This window comes from Melanotaenia boesemani, chromosome 11 (genome assembly GCF_017639745.1).
Source record: "Melanotaenia boesemani isolate fMelBoe1 chromosome 11, fMelBoe1.pri, whole genome shotgun sequence".
Taxonomy (NCBI): Eukaryota; Metazoa; Chordata; class Actinopteri; order Atheriniformes; family Melanotaeniidae; genus Melanotaenia; species Melanotaenia boesemani.
Window position 1 is genome coordinate 16,987,363 of NC_055692.1, and position 16,887 is coordinate 17,004,249.

Genomic DNA, 16,887 nt, shown 5'->3' on the forward strand with positions numbered 1-16,887 from the left:
TGCAAATATTTTCTGCAGTGCCCCCTTTTCATCGACAAAAATAAGGTCAAGCTCCCCCCCAATCCCACTACCACATGCACCCCAACGCTTACAAAGAAATGTATGAAGAAATGTACCACAAAATAGTCTTTAGTTTACTGGCTGCTACTTCATTAATTGTAGTTAAAACCATGTCAGCAGCAGAGGGAATGATCATTCCTCTGCTAAATAGCGGAGCGTTTTAAACCAGGAATCTGCAAACTCCTTGAGGGGAGTTGAGCTTTCGATGAGACAGATGCTGCTTCAGTAAAACAGCTCTGCTATTTATGACAGTTGAGTCATTTATTTCTAAGGTATCAACAGGCTTTCGTCTGTGTTCAGAATGAGAAGTCCCAAAGTGGCGTTGCAAGTTATTTGGCTTCATACTGTCAGATGCTGATATTTTGAGACATACAGCACACAGTGGTCTCTCTTCATTACCCACCATTGACCATTACCATTACTTCACCTTTACCTGGTCAAGTCTAGGGCGAGATATACCTCATCATATTCTCTTTTTTTTGGTATTTGATATGTCTGTTGTTAATTCATCATCATTTGCTCATTGTTAATTTAACAAATTTGTCCATGTTTTGCCAGAAATGCAAAAAATAGAACTTTAATTTGACCTAGCTGTGGCCTCTTTAGTGTAAACCTGGGTCCCCCCTAAGGGGCACACCCCGCGGTTTGGGAACCACTGCTATAATGAATTTTATTATTTGTGATAATAAGCCTGCCTGTCCATCTCAACCATTTGGTTTGGTATGAAATGTCAACAGAAAGTGTTTGTAATTACATCACTGTTTCAAGTTTTGACCATGTCATTATTATTATTAATTGTTAGCCTAACCATTTGTTAAGTAAAAACATGAAAACATTGTCTATGAAAAAAAATGCAACATTTTTTCTTCTTTTTTTCTTAGTATAAACTTTAACAGGTTAAAAGCTTCTGACCATTGTTTCAAAATGTAAATAATTATTAAAGCCATCACGATGATATGGAGAGGAAAAGAATATGCTTCTGAAATCTTCTGCAGTGGACATGTTTAAAAAAAATCACAATATATAAAAGCTCAAAGTTTCTCCAAGATTGTACTCAAGTCTGAGCTTGAATAAAGTACTAACTTTTTCCGCTATTGATGATGCTCTTTGAGAACATAACCCACCCTCTGTGAAGTCCGTTAAGGGAGAAAACTGCTGATTATGGTCCATGTTACACAGCAGCTTGGATCTTTTGAGTGGGGGACAAATGTTTCATCAAAGCCATAACTGTTGTAACAAGAGAAGCTGTTTTTAACCACGTACAGTACAGCTCAACACAGTCAAGAATGCACATAGTTAGAAATTCATATTAGAACCTGTGTTTACACACATATCCACAGGTGTGCTGGCAGCAGTGTCTTTCAACATAACTGAGGTAACTCTGAAGCTCAGCTGCAGGGTACGGGAGCAGTGCCAGTGTATGGATGTGTGAATGTAACTAAGAAGGAAGACAGAAGTTGATGAAGTCATAAGCTAATTGTAACTTAAGCAGGAAATATATGAGATCAGTGACAGTATTTATTTTAAAACACAGCTTCAAGACTAATATTAATACTTTATATGTATATACAAATTAAATAAAAAAAAGAAATAAATAAAAAAGAACATTCATAGCTCAGGTGTGAATGTTGTTTGTCCCCAAGAGGGCACCATACTTAAGTATTTTTCCTTCACCTGTTGCAGTCTGATGAAGGTCAGTAAATAATAAGAGTTAATATTTTATTATAACAAGATCAAACATATTTTAAAATGTATTTCTTCTCTAAATAAATTGACAACATACCACTGAGTTTGAGGCAGGCAGCAGACCTTGCTATGAAGTTTGTCTTAGTTTTTAAGCAATGTTTTTATAAAACGATTTGAACAGATGATTGTGAAAGCTGCTGTGATTAAATCTTATAGATGTGCAGTTCTCATAGCCACCTGATTTTATTCCTTTTATCTTTGTGTTCTTTGCTTACTGCATTTTTTTTCTTTCTCTGTCTTATACACACAGCTGTTTATATGCTTCAGTATTGTGCTAGCCTGCAGCAGCAGAAAGCAGTTAGTGGTCTAAAAGAGGGAGCAGTGGGCATTGTCATAATCCCTGTTTGGGATAGAACAGACTCCTAAATAAACTACTGCAATGGGACACCACTGTTTACCACTGGTGAGAGAAGTGTATTCAGAGTGTAGCGATGTTGTTTCAGGAGTCATTCAGCTGTGACGAGCCAAAACAGAAAGCATGACGGATAAAGTATTGCAGTGATGAAAGTAAGCTGGAAACGTTGTAAAGCGGAGTTTTCACAAAACCTGCAATAAGATTGGACTGGTGTAAGGTGTAAAAAAAAATAAAATAAATATATATATATATATATATATATATATATATATATATATATATATATATATATATATATATATATATATAAATCATAAGGTCTACTTTACAGTTTATAGGTAACAAACTTTGATTGTGTAAGTCCAAACATGGGAAGCTTTTATCTCTAAAAAGATAGTTTTTGTATTACATTTGACATTGTGTAAACTTTTGAAACTCATTACAAAGATTAAAAAAGTATATATATATATATAATCTTTTTTTTGCGTGCATCTTTAACGTTAAAGCCTGGCAGCTATATATTTATAATAGTTCCACAGTCAGTTGATAAATCCAGTCCATTTTTTGCATGTCATGCTAGCAGCAACTAGCTAGCAGTAGCTCCCAGCTGGCTTTACCCCCCGATTTAATAGTCGGTGTCAAATTCAACATTACATTACAGCTGCATATTTTGGCCAGATAACAAACTCATTTACAGACTGTCACACAATAAAAAAAAATTACAGCCTTTAGCAAGATAATTAAACACAAATTTAAATGAGAATTTGATTGATTTCAATGTTGGCAAGTGAGCATAGAAAAAAATACTAGCTTTTAAAAAAAGAAAGTACATCAAAAGCTCATGCTAATTTCCAAGAGTAAAGAAAGAGAGTGATAGATGTGAAAATACATAATGAGCCTTCAAAGTTTGGGGTGCACATCATTTTTCATCTTCTCATTGTCCAAACACACACATACATACACGCACGCTTAAAATTGAGCCTAAAACACACCCACACCGACCTTGAGGGTGTTAGCAGTGTTGAAGTTTGTTTGGACGGAGCTTCAATTCTTCAGACTGCTGCGAGGTCACATGGCTTGACATCAAAGAAAAGAATTTCTTACTGGGCGACACTGAGATCGTGTTTATTCTACAACTGACTGTCTGGCTGTCTGTGTTTCTGTCTTTGGCAGCAGCCACCGTCACCACTGCCTCCTCGCCTGTTTGATTACCTGTGTGCACTATCTGCACCGCTGTTTTTATGTGAATAACTCTTCATTTGCATCTCGGTGTCAGTTACTCTCTTTGTTTAAACCTCTCTGAGGTTTTCCTGGGGCTATTGAGTTTTGGCAAAGAAAATAATCCCACAAACTGTTACTGTAGAGTGAGACACTTGTAATACATTTATTATTTACTTGTATGTTATGGTGTCAGCTCGTCCACTGATTGTTAGTGTGGAGTGAGTGGATTTGGACTTTTCCTCTGTGCTGTTCCATTTAACAGAAAAGTGGTCTGTTTCTTTCCATTTTCTTTTGTTTAGCACCTCTTCTTTCAACTACAGACAGCTTAAATCTTTAAAAAAAATGCAGAGGTTCTCTGTGGTTTGGAGTGTTTTCCACCTGTCTGTCATAACTCATTGTTTTCATTTTCACACAACATGTCTGGTCAGGATAAAGTGGTTTGTGCTTTGGTTGTTGGCTACAGCTCAGATCATTTAGAAAAACACACAAAGTGGAGATGAGAAACAGAACAATGGCCATGTGAACCATGGTTGTAGCATAAATGCTACAAAAAATATTTAAATGTAAGATATATTTCAATTTAATGATACTTTTTAATCGTGAGGGAACTAAGGATACTAATTGTTTTTTGTTTTTTTTGTTTTTTGCAAGAGTTATATGTTTCACTGCTGAATACAAGATCTTAGCTGCCAACAGCGCATGGCCATTGTGATCTCATTTTGCTCTTCGTGATGCCCATAACAATTTAAATTAAACAGATTAAAGAATAAACAGGTCTGGATTGCAGGCTGGCCAGTCAAGCTCACACAAATTGTGTCTACATAGGTTCACTACTGCAGGTTTTGCAGAACAGCTGGCTTGCCCTGGTGTAATCACTGTGGGCTTTGTAGGAAAAGACAGTAGTATGTGTCTCCACAATTCCAATATACTTCCTTTCATGAATAGTGCCGGTGTCTACAGCGGATAGTGGACACCACATGTCCACTGCCTTTTTGTGTATCATTTTTGAGCCCAGCGAACTCTGTTATGTCTCTGCATAGCCGTGTTAATACAGTTTCAGGTTGCATTTTTGGATGCAGCTGCAAACTATATTAAGTGACAATGGCTTTCCAAGGTATTCCCAAACCCATGCTTCTATGTTGATCATGGTGGAATGGTGGTTTGTCGTGCAGTGCCATCTGAGGGGTCAAAGGTCACACACATCCAACAGTCAATTCCTGATTAATCTTTGTTTAGTATTATGCACTGTAGATATTGAAAGATCTTCTTTGCAGTCTGACATTAAGGTGTTACTTCTCTATCTCATAGGCATATCTGTCTGTTGCTGCCTCTCAACATTTTTTTAAATGTGTTGCTGGCATCAAACTCTAGAATTGTTCATATTTTCTAAACACTGTTAAGTTGGTTAGGGAAAACAAAAAATCAAACTAGAATTTGTCTTTGTATTTCTGAGTTTCAACTAAAGATTTAAATGACTTAACAACTGACAGATTAGTTTTATTAAAGAAAACTTTCATGACACCAGTCTGGAAATAGGGTTTGTAATTAGGTTGCTGATTTTGTAATATTGTGTTGTTCTCGCCAAAGAAACTAAGACACTTGATAGGCTGATTGTCTTGTCACTGCGCTGGAAGCACCAAACTGAGTCTTTGCTAGAGAGTAATTCATGTGCATGGCTAGCTGTGAGATTTTCCCCCTCGGGCTTCTGTTTTGTTTTGATGTCCTCCATTGCAGCCAGATGAATGGCCACATGGAGAGCTGGAGAGGGAGGAGGGGACTTTTGGACATGTTAAAGGACACCTGTGGGGCTTTGTGGGGCCTCCTCATGATGGACGTGGTTCCGCTTCAGGTGGCAGTAATTTCTCTAAGCCATGGGGAGGGGTGGTGGGGTGGCATTTTGTGCCTGTGTGTCTATTTGAATTTGAGATGAGGTTGGGGCTTGCATAACTACATTAGTGAGATTATCTTTTGCTTTACTCACATCTAACTAAGAGGTACATTTTACAACATTTAGATTATAATGTAATGAATTTTTATTTATGTTTAGAATGTAGTCAGTACTTAGTATGTGTCTGTGTGTGCGCAGGCCTATCTCTCAGGCACTAATTGTTTCTAAAAGCGGCGGGTAGAACACACAGATCGTGACAGTCTCACCCACAACTAATGATTATGTAAATTCGATAACCATCTGTAGACACGATTGTGTGTGTGGGTGTCCTGCCTAATATACTTTTATCTCTTGGTGATCAGCTGTTGAACAACTGTGGCATTGTTGAAGGTTGAGTTAGAGCCAAATGTTCGCCTTCATGCTTGTGTGTCTGTGTATGAGAAGTTTTGCTTTACGAGTTCAGGGCCTCATCTGTGCCCTGATACTGGGCTGGATCACATGGTATTTCAGATGAGAAGACGGGAGCTTGTTATTAAATGTCACAGGCCGTTCTTCTAGAATAACCAATAATGTTCCAGCACCTATCTCACCTACACACACATGCAAAGACACAAACACACATATGAGAACACAAAAGAGTGAGTCTGAGATGTAGCAGGGATATATTGTAGAAAATATAAAACTACAATTTGTGAAGAATTCAAAACACTTTTTTTCAATATGTTTAGACATTTAGATGAGTTCATATGGATCTAAAGCACAAGTTGGTTTGATGTACATTTTGTCATCTGTGGTTTCATTACCATGTGGACTGCATGTTTGGACTCAAAACAGCCTTACATCAGAATGTATAATAGGTCCACATTCACAAATCATAATATTTTCACATAAAATGGTCTAAAATTTTTGATCTGGCGTCCACATTTTCGGATTTTTCTTTGGATCACAGTAAACCTATGGTCTATAACTGGGCCAAAATTGTAAGTAAAATCTCACTTGGTATCCCCTAAAGCTGTTAATAAACTTTCTGTCTTTGGAAAAATAGAACAAGGTTGACTCAGAGTGTTTTCACACCAGCCTTTTTGATTAAAATCCTACTTCATTTGTTGGAAAGTCAGCTTTGTTTGGGGTATGGTGACTTTGCAGCTCTTGGTCTGCTTCAAGCGGACCAGACTATGAAAAAAGTGCATTGTGGGTTCAGTGCACGCCATCACGGGTAAGCACAACTAAAAACATAAGCCCTTGTGGGACGGTAGGAGGCTCTGCGACTTCCTCGTGGTCATATGTGGAAGAATTTGGCAAAAGTTTTTAGAGAAATATGATCAACCCAAGACTACCAGGATCTGATGCAGCTCCATGTTTAGCTGTTATGTGCCACAAACCAAAGTTGTTCTGCATTAACCAATAAAATCACAAGTTTTCTTCTTTGTTGTCTGTCTTGTCTTCTCCAGTAATTCTTGGTGCAGCATTTCCTCTGGCAGAGAGTGGAACATGTTACTCAAAGGGCCCGATTTCAGTGATGCAGCATGAATGCAATCTCAAATAATGATTCACCCTCGAAAAGAATGAGTCTAGTGGACGATCCTGGTGTGAATGTACCCTCAGATTTGAATCATCTCTTTGTAGAAGGCTTTTTAGTTCATTAAGTAGATTTTTTTTTCAGTTGAGGAAAATATGGAGGTTCACTCGGTCTTTATGGTACTGCGCTAACTCACATGCATGGACTTGGCCCCTGCCACAACACAGCATGTTAAAAATGCATTGACACTCGGGCTGACATTGGAAAAATATGATATTGTTGTCATTGATATGACTTGTGATATAGAAACAGAATACCTTATTTTTCCAAACTCCCTTTTCCGTGTCATCACAATAATAACAACACTTGTGTCCTTTAGAAGCTCAACCACTTGCATCTAAATGCAGGTGTCTAGGGCACTGAAGGTCCATGTGATTGGCTGAATTTTTGGCATGCAGAACATATGCATGGCACCTGGAAATATAAACGCCAACAATTTACTACAGCCCAAGCAGTCTTTGGCATTACCGATATTGTGATAGTTGTTTTTGGTAATATAGTAAGTTTTCAAAAATTATATATACCCTACTTTACACAGCCTTATCTTTGCTCTTATATTAACATTAAAAATATACTAGAAATAATTTGTGCTTTCATTGTTGTCAGGGGTTTGGAGGCAAGAGGCAGGATGTAAACTGGACCTCTAACACGGAGACAAACACGCACTTGCACTCACTCCTAGAGGGTCATTTAGATGCCAGTTAACCTAAAATGCATGTTTTGGTATAAAAATCTCAATAAAGAGCCCAATGCATGCAAACTACGCTGAAAAGCTTGAGCCATGATTTAAGCCAGGACTTTGTTAGGCAACAGTGCTAATAACCACACCACAATATACATTGTGATGTGTGAGATGTTTGGGCCAAATGGTCTAGTTTATTTATTTTTCTTTTTACCTAAGAGTAAGTTCTGCTTAAATCATTAAAGAATAGATTAAAAAACAGTAAAATGGCAATTTTGCAGCATTAGTTAACAGGTTAATTTGAAATGAACTATTTAGAAGGCTTAGGGAGGATGTATTAAGCGGAGAAAAGGCAAGTTGGTTATAATCTGTTGATTGAATGAGTTATTTGACTCTCTACAAACCTGCTTTCAACAGTCATATGACTTTGAGCTGAAGATTTAGAAAACTTGATGTGCGGTAATTTAAAGATACAGTGTCAGCATTCTTGCAGTTGTACCTTAAGGACATGCTCTATTAGTACAGATTTATACTGATGCATGAATGTATTCTTGCTGTATACACTGTGCACACCATGGGTATTTCTTTTCACTAAGAAGACCTCAAAAGATTAAGTCAACCTTTATGATCTGCTTCCCTTGAGATGACCTTCATTTAATTGAGCTGCATTTTAAGAGTTACTAGAAATAAATGAAACATCTGCCAAACTTACATTCACTTGTTAATTTAAAAGGAAACGGATCATCCTTAACACCTAGAGACAAGGTTGCATTTTTCTTGGTTGTTCTGCACATGCGGATTACTCATCAACCAGATATTTGGTAAATTGCTTAAACCCATCACTGTGTCAGACTGTTCCATTCTCTGTCATGGGCTAAGAAATGTAAGCTAATTACTTTTTGAACACTTCTGTAAGTGGTGGACAAAAGATCTAACTAGTCACGAAATGTGATAATGATGCGTGAGCATTCAGGGACAGTGATAGGAACATTTTTTTTTAGAAATAATCAAATTGACATCATGTGGAGTCAATAAGAGGGTTTGATTTAATATAAGAGTGCAGAGGACTGTCCTTACAAGTCTCTGAAGAGAGTAGTCTGACACTATGACTAATGAGTGCATACATGCATATGCACATGCCCATACAATTACATTAAATGGTTTGTTAGTATATTGCTACACAGCATGCGCCTCTAGTCAGAGGAATTTAATTTAAGTTTTCTTGACACAGTTGGTTCTGTCTGGGTGTGTGTGTTTATTTAAAAATGTGCATTGTAATTGAATGACTGGTTTTCTGTAGTCATTTAACTGCAGTGTCAGACGCACTGACTTTTGTATTAGATAAATGCAGATTAAACAATGGTATATATAACAGTAATTTAAGAAAGAATTACTGTAGCCACTTGTGACATTTTTGTACAATTGACAAAAACAAAAGAGCTCAAAACTCTTGTGTGCTTATTTATAAGTACATGCAGTAAGATTAACTATCAGCCATTTGTTAAACACATGTAAATGATGTCAGATACTTTTCTACAAACCTTTTGTTTCCTTGTAAGTTGTCTCGCTTGCACTTCATCTACAGTATCTTTCCAGAAGAATTCTGACTTTCTTCCAAGTAAGAGCCAATATTACTATCAGATATATTACCTACAGCTAAAAGCTAATGTCTTTTTCATTTAATCCGATTTGTTGCCATGGCAAAGTATTATCCTTTTCATTGCGGTGAAGTATTGAACTCTAGTATAGACACATTTCTGCAGTCACTGCAGAGACAAACTGAAACCAGCAGTTTGTCAGCCAGCAAAAAAAGTGATCAGTTTGCAGCTTCCATATGCATTGAATGCCCCCCCCCCCAATGCACACACACATGCACACACACACACACACACACACACAAGTGCATAAGCTTGTTTCTATCTGTCAGAGATGTTAGAGGGAGAGCGGAGGTCATCCTGAGAGGTCAAAATGTCAGTCTTATGTTTCACCCTCAGAAGAGGACCTCTGTTACACACTGAATAGTCACTGTGCAGTGTTTTCCAGGACAGGGACAGGGATAAGGTGGGATTCAGGAAAGAAGCAAACAATAGAATAGAAACATGAAGAGAAGTTGATATGGGTGAATGGTTGGGGGGCTGGTCAACAGAGGAAATGAGCGTTCTTGTTTTCAGGCAACGGGATCTTAGACATCCTAATGATGTGCGAGGGCAGCAGTGTTATTAACATAATGTGTGTGAGACTATGTGTGAATGTGTTGTAGTACTTTCTACTTAGACATCAATTACTTTTCATATATATATGCAATACCTGAGCATCAGTGTTTTGTGCTTCAGGAGTGTGAATGTGTGCATGAAAGAAGGCATGTTTAGTGTGTTAGGTATTTGTGCTGGACATGAAAGGTCTGTGGTGGTCATATGAGAACCTGCTGTGAACCTAAGCTTCCCTGAATAGTAGATTCTTTATATTTGGGAGCTGGACCGACGCCACTGACCCTACCTCTGACCCCACACCTGCCCAGTGTGTGTATATGGGTGTTTTTGCATGTGTGTTTGTGGCCATGGTTCGGGGTGGATAGACCAGAGATATGCAAATGAGTCTGTGTGTGTCCATGCTGCTGTGTGTCCGGTTTGGAGTTTCCTGTCTGTCTTCTGTGTCTGACATCATGCTTTTGTGTGTGTGTGTGTGTGTGTGTGTGTGTGTGTGTGTGTGTGTGTGTGTGTGTGTGTGTGTGTTTGTGAGTGCATGTATGTGAATGTGACACTTTTCAACCTAACTTTTATTTAGCAAATTAATTGATCAAATTCTGAAATTGCTCATGTGTTTTCATTTTATAAGTTATCGTTTTGACTTACAGATATTTCTAAGAAAGAGTGTTTTACAGCAGCTACTTTAAAATATACATTTTTCTTCTGAGTAGTGACCCAGTTTTTCTTGACAATATTCAGTACGTCCTTTTTCTGTCCCTACTTTCCTACAGTTGTAGGTGAGCACTGGTACTTTCCACAGTATTAAAATGAATAAAATGTCAAATGTTTTAACATTTTTTTTGTCATTTTTTATTTATTTTTGAACCAAAATATAACACAAAGATGAGAATAAATTAGCTTCGTTATAAATAAGAAAAGATAGTAGCTTTTGAATATGTGCGTGTCTGTGTGCAATGACTGCCAGCAAATACGTGACCAGTCTCTCAGTTCTTGTTCCGTATTTAGGTCTCAGGGTTCAAGGGTCACGGGGGTCGAGAGGTGGCATGAATGACCGCCTGTTATCAGGTGGTGAACAAAAGAATGTGTGAGTCTGCATGTATTTAAGAGAGAGAAACAGGAAGCAAAGACTGACTGAATGACAGAAGGAAGAAGATGGAGACGGTGGGATTGTGATGGATGAAAATAAAAACACAAACAGGAGACAGAAACATATGGGCAGGCTGCCTCACAGATGGAAGCGTTTTTTTTTTCATAACCGCTTCAATTCCTTTAATCAAGTGAAATCTGATGCTTCAATGAAATGCTTTTGCATGCATTTGATACATATGTTTATCATTAAAATATATAATACCAAAATGGATGTTACAATTGGATTTTCATGAAAGATTTCACTTATCTATCTCATGTGCCGTTTGCGCCAGTGTAATAAATTGAAGTCACACTAAGTGACTGTCATTTGCCTTAATATTTAACCTCTCTATGCAGATGTGTTATAATAAACACAATAGTTAAAAACTGCACAAATCTCTTTTCTTTGCCTTTTTTATGTAAAATAGGATCCCCCCCACCCCCCTCCCTTTGGACCCCACCATTTATTTCTAATGTCAGATTTTAAGTGGTCTAGTTTTTTTTCCTATATTTCTCTTATGCATCTCTTCTCTGCAACCCCCTGCTCCCCTCCCGTCATCTGTTTTTCTCCCTAATTTCATCACTCCCCCTTTTTGCCCCTGCTAATTGCCATCCCGTTGTAGCATCCCAGGAGCCGGGAGCTCATTAATTGGTGAAGAGGAGACAGGTGGCGCCACTATGTTTGTGATGCGTCGTGTTATTTGTGTGTGTCAGTTTATTGTGTTGATGTTGTGTTTGTGTGTGCACATTTGTTTGCACAAGCTTGTCCTTGTATGTGCGTGCACATTTATATCTTAGAATGTGTTCGTGTGTGTGTGGGGGTGCATGGTTCTTCTATGTAACTGTGTGTGTATTTGTTGCTGTGCTGAAAGGAATGTGCGCAGTACCCCTGCTTGTTAGCAGCACGGAGCCCCTTCTCACTGTAATCTCTTTGTTTATGCAGTGCGAAAAGGGCCTGGCGAGGGCATGAACTCCCCACGCTCTTATCCCACTGCGCCACTCACCCAAGTAGACCCTCATGCTTCACCACCACCATCAGTCTGACACCGGCTTAGCTCCCATCACCTCCCCCATCTAACTCACCCCCTGCCCAGCTCTGTTATCCCAGTGTGTGTCCACTTGCCCCTCCTCCTTGTCCAACTTTGTTAACATCCAAATCATAAGTTGTACATTCTGCAACAAATCAGCAAAGATGTGTCCCACTACAAGTTAGGACACCATGTTCCTGTGTTATTATTTAGTCCGTGTTATTACTTTACTTCATTAACTCCTCTGCAGTAACAGGTGCAACTCATTAGTTTACTTGTCCAAAATCAAAGAATTTTTTTTCGAAATAGAAAATGTGGCCTAAACAACTAGTCCTAGTATTTTGGAGTGTATTAATGAGCATCTAGCTGCTGGATTAGCCTTGGCCATTGCATAGATTTCATTCACGGTAATAACCTTAGCTTTTCAGGTCACACACCTCAGACAAAAAATGGTCTTGAGTGTAGACCCCATAGCTAGGCCAACTACGAACTAACATTTTTGAAAAGAACACTGGAATTGCCTGTATTGATAATGAACCCTTTTTATCCGAATACAAAGAGACCAGGGGACAATAATCCTAAACCAAACTATCAGTGAAATGGTGAGTATGCTACCAAAAGAAAATGAAGAGAAAAGAATTATACCGTTATTTGGGACTTTAACCTCTCATTCATCCATCCATTGATCCATACATCCATCTATCCATCCATACATCCACGTAGTTAATCCCAATGGATGGGGCCAAACCAGCTGAATCTGGCCCAAAGGAAGACTGCAGCCACAGAAATAGAAAACTCATGCTTAGACTTACATTAGGACCAGAACACCCGCTTAATCCCACACAGGCACAGGGATACCACACAAACTTTAGAATAGAGTTCGCAAAGCCCCCAGCCAAACCTCAGCTTGGAACCATCACGATGTGAGTGAGATAACAGCATGAGCACCAACTTAATTTTTAAACTGCAAAAAGAAAAAGAAAGAAAGAAATGTAAAATATAACAGGAAACCAAATGTATTGAATTAGATGTTTCAAACAAACTGTTTACAGCTGTAGGGTCATAGTTAATATACTATATTTAGATTAAGTGTCCTTTTATCAACAACCTAGTTAATTGCTCCCCCTTATTTGCCTTATCATTCCTTTTTTTTCATTTACTTCCCTCTTTACATTAGTCCCTGTTATAATCACTTCATTTTTTCCTCTGTCATTCTAGCATTCACCTCTAACCTTCTCCCACTGCTCTCCTTTGAAGTCTTCGGGAAAAACTCTTTTCAGTCCCTGACAGAATGTATCCAATTGTTTGGTAAAGTCTATGAGGAAGAACACTTACAAAGCACTAGTGTTTTGCCTACCAGATGGTGTTATCAGTTGGTCAAATGGTGGCCTTTTGGCAGGTCTAGAGGAGCTGGTGTCATGGGCAATGATGTGTGAATAAGTTTGTGGGTGAGGTATTTGTATATCTGCACCAGTGTGTGTGTCTTTGTATGACCGCATGTTCGTGTGCTAATGCAGGTGTAGGGTTCACAGCCGGTTTGTAGGTCAGGTTCCTGCCCCTGGTGTCACCTTGCTGTTTGGCACTAAACAAGTACAAAATCAGGGACTCTTCTCTTCTCTTCTCTTCTCTTCTCTTCTCTTCTCTTCTCTTCTCTTCTCTTCTCTTATGATCAGGTTTGTTAACTCATCAGGTAATTTGTTGGTGCTTCAAATCTTCTTTTCAAAATGAGAAGAATCAAAATTAGATCAACCGGTATAAAATCTTTCATGTACACATATGTGCATATGTCATATGTTGTGCTTATAATTTAAGTGAAATGAGGTTTAGCTGGAGAAAACAACAGTTAAGGGGCAGCAAAAGTGTTTTAGACGGCACTATTCTTAGCTGGAGGAACAGTTGTTATTGACCATGGAAACGTGTGGTCTTTTATTAGTTGGTGGTCCCACAAGCTTAGGGCAAAACTTAGTTAGTTCTAAATGGTTAATTGGAATTACCAGGTGTCCATGTTTGTACACCACTATTCATTACAGAACATGATACTAAAGATATAACAGCAGTAAATAAACATTAACAAGTTAAGGAATTGAAATATTTGGGCACAGGCTTGAAGCTTCTTTGCTCATTGCTTCATGTTTATTAATAGCCATCTTGGTCTTTTGATCCATAATTGAAACAGTATTGGTTTTTAAATTGGTTGTAAAAAAAACATATAGATCATGTTCATACTATGCATTTCTTTATTATTTCTTTATTGACTCTACTTTTAAGGATCAGATAATCTTGTATATATTTATTGGAATTATCCAGAATTATTTACACAAAAATAAAATATCGCAGTGCCTAAAACTGTACCATGCACTGGTTTTCTCCTCAGCGTGTTTGCCACTTCAACTTTTTAATCCAACCAGTCACATTAATATATATTATCATGTCCAACAACCATGGCTGGAAAGCGGCCCCAGACCATGACCTTCCCTTCTACCATGCTTCACAGCTGATTTGAGATTCTTCTTGGTCTGCTCCTGGCGTGTCTAATCTATGATTTTTTTGTTCCAAAGAGAATCAAGTATATTCATTTTTAAGTATGATGAAAAATGTAAAAATATTATGGCATCACCGCATGTTGTTGCACATTTGTATGGATTTGTATATGTTTTATGGTTTTATCATATCAAACTGCAATATTAATGTAACAGAAACAAGTAGGAAGGTTGAGTTTGCATAAGCAGTAATTTAACAAAAGTCAAACGTGTTAAAACGAGTCCAGGAAGAATCCTAACCAGAGAGAAGACACCAGTTTGTCTACGAACCATTTCTGTTAACCAACCAAGGAACACCATGGTGGGTCTTCCCTGCTGTGAGGCTGTAGTAGAGAGGTATGCCACCAGAGTTGGTTCAGCTTAAGGCCCAGAACAATGGAGTAACACTGTGAGACTTTATTACAGAAGCTTGTGCATTTTCTAAAAAGCTTGAATGGGCTTTCAGATGCAGTGTTCGTAACTTTGTGAAATATCCATTCAACCACACAGCCAGATAAATACAATTAGCCAAAGTTTTTACTAATGCCAAGTCAGAGTTGCTACAGATATACTGTGTGACAGATGGATAGACAGCCGGGGGCCAGTCATTGTAGGGCACACACACAAAAAGAAAAAAAAAAAAAATGTGGGTGGCTGCATGATTATCCTCAGTATTTGCTAAGTTGATTTATGAATCACTAAAGTAGGCAGAGAAGGATCCCACATAGCAGGTGGGACATTTTGCTCTCTTTCTGCTCCCACACAGGAAGTAGCTCTGCTATTTTCTTTCCTACCTTGGCATTTCATTTTTAACATTCCACCCTTCTGGCCACGCAGTTCCCTTTTTTTAACCAAACTTTTCACAAAGAGCTTGAATTAGTTTTACTTTACCCAGACTCCAAACTACTGTGTGGTCTATACATGTGTTTCAATTTCTCTTGGCAAAAATTCATATACTATTTCCAATTATTAAGCCACAAATCTCTTAAATTCACTCACTTTTATTAGTAAGTTTGAGCCTGTAACTTGTGGTTTTTTTTCATGCTCTGTGTGCCTTGAAGCAAACAAGGACATCAATCCTACAGAAATGCTAGACTATGAAAATATTGTATTTGCCAAATAACTTAAGGATAAGCTCAGGCTGACATTTTAATAACAAACCAAATCTATCACAAGTAATTCAACTATTTATGATATCATGATTACATAGGTGGATTTCTGACACTTATTTTTGGTTTTCTTTTTCCTCACCCTAACCACACCCATCCCTGTCAATGATTTTATGGTGGTTGTAAAGTGATACAGTGAGTGGTTTCACAATGACTATAACAAGCTTTAAAAGTCATTCCAACTCTGTCATTAGGCTTTCATTAAGTTTAAACACATACCTTTGTGTGTGTGCATGCGTTTATCTCTGTGTGTTTTGCCTTGGGACATGCTGTTGCCTACACTGACTCGAGGAGTTCAGCTTTGTTTTGAAGTCAAAAAGCATGTGCTACATTGAAGTTCAAGGGATGTTTCTGATCATGGCAACATCTCCTTCCACCATTTGATCGCTTGTACAGAATTTAAATTCTTCTCCAAGGTTTTGCAAAGGTGTAACAGCAGTTTTAGTTCAAGGAATGGTTTAACCTCAACTTCTTTCTCTGCCCGCTCCCTGTGTTTTGCATGTTGTCATGTAGAGTATGGTGTCTAGTTTCTTTTGAGGAAGTGGTCGTAATCCTTAAGGCCATTTAGAGGGTCAGCTGACTGCTAGGATTTGATGTTGGTGGTGGTTAGAGTTTGCACTTGCACAATAGTAACAGTGCCAATAGAAATTCAATTAGCTGCTTTGTGCATTCAGGCAGAAGGGATTGCTATGTAAATGCAATAGGAATGGCCTCACAAAATTCTCATTTCATGGAGGAAATGTGGATTACTTATTTGATTGAAGTAGGAACTGACAAAAATCCTCTTTTGAGAGCTAGAGGATGTGATGCCTGACCTGGAAAAAAAACAAACAATACTTCTTGTTCTGATTTCTGAGTGGAATCTTAGTTTCTTTACCTTGTTCCTTTGTGTTTTTTGGGCTTTTGTTACTTTTGTTTTGGTTAGGTTTAGGCACATTATTTTCGCTTTTGCTGTCACTTAGTCTTTAGTTTGGTTTAGGTATGAAATGACTTGCTCATGTTTAGGAAAAAATATGGTTTGAGCAGCCTGACATCATTTATAAACATGATTTCTGCTCCCTTCTGTATTGTACTTTCTTTACCAGCATTCGGTTTGTAAGATTCGTAGGGTTAATATCTTAGCTGGCTTTAATAGGTTATAAGTGAGCAAAGACAAGCAACCAGACACAAGGACATTTGTTGCAGTCATTTACAGACACAAATAGGTTAGAATTATTTTATATATAAAAGAAATTGTCCCCTCGCCCTCCGTGGGCGGTCTCATCCATCCAAGCTCGGATCCTCTACCAGAGGCCTGGGAGCTTG

The 16,887-nt window shown here is 38.1% G+C and overlaps 1 protein-coding gene across 2 annotated transcripts in view; it reads left to right on the top strand.

The window, feature by feature from the left end:
- Positions 1-16,887, top strand: part of bmpr1ba (bone morphogenetic protein receptor, type IBa) — a 68,512-nt gene that overhangs the window by 20,676 nt on the left and 30,949 nt on the right. The gene's annotated exons all lie outside the window — the stretch shown is intronic.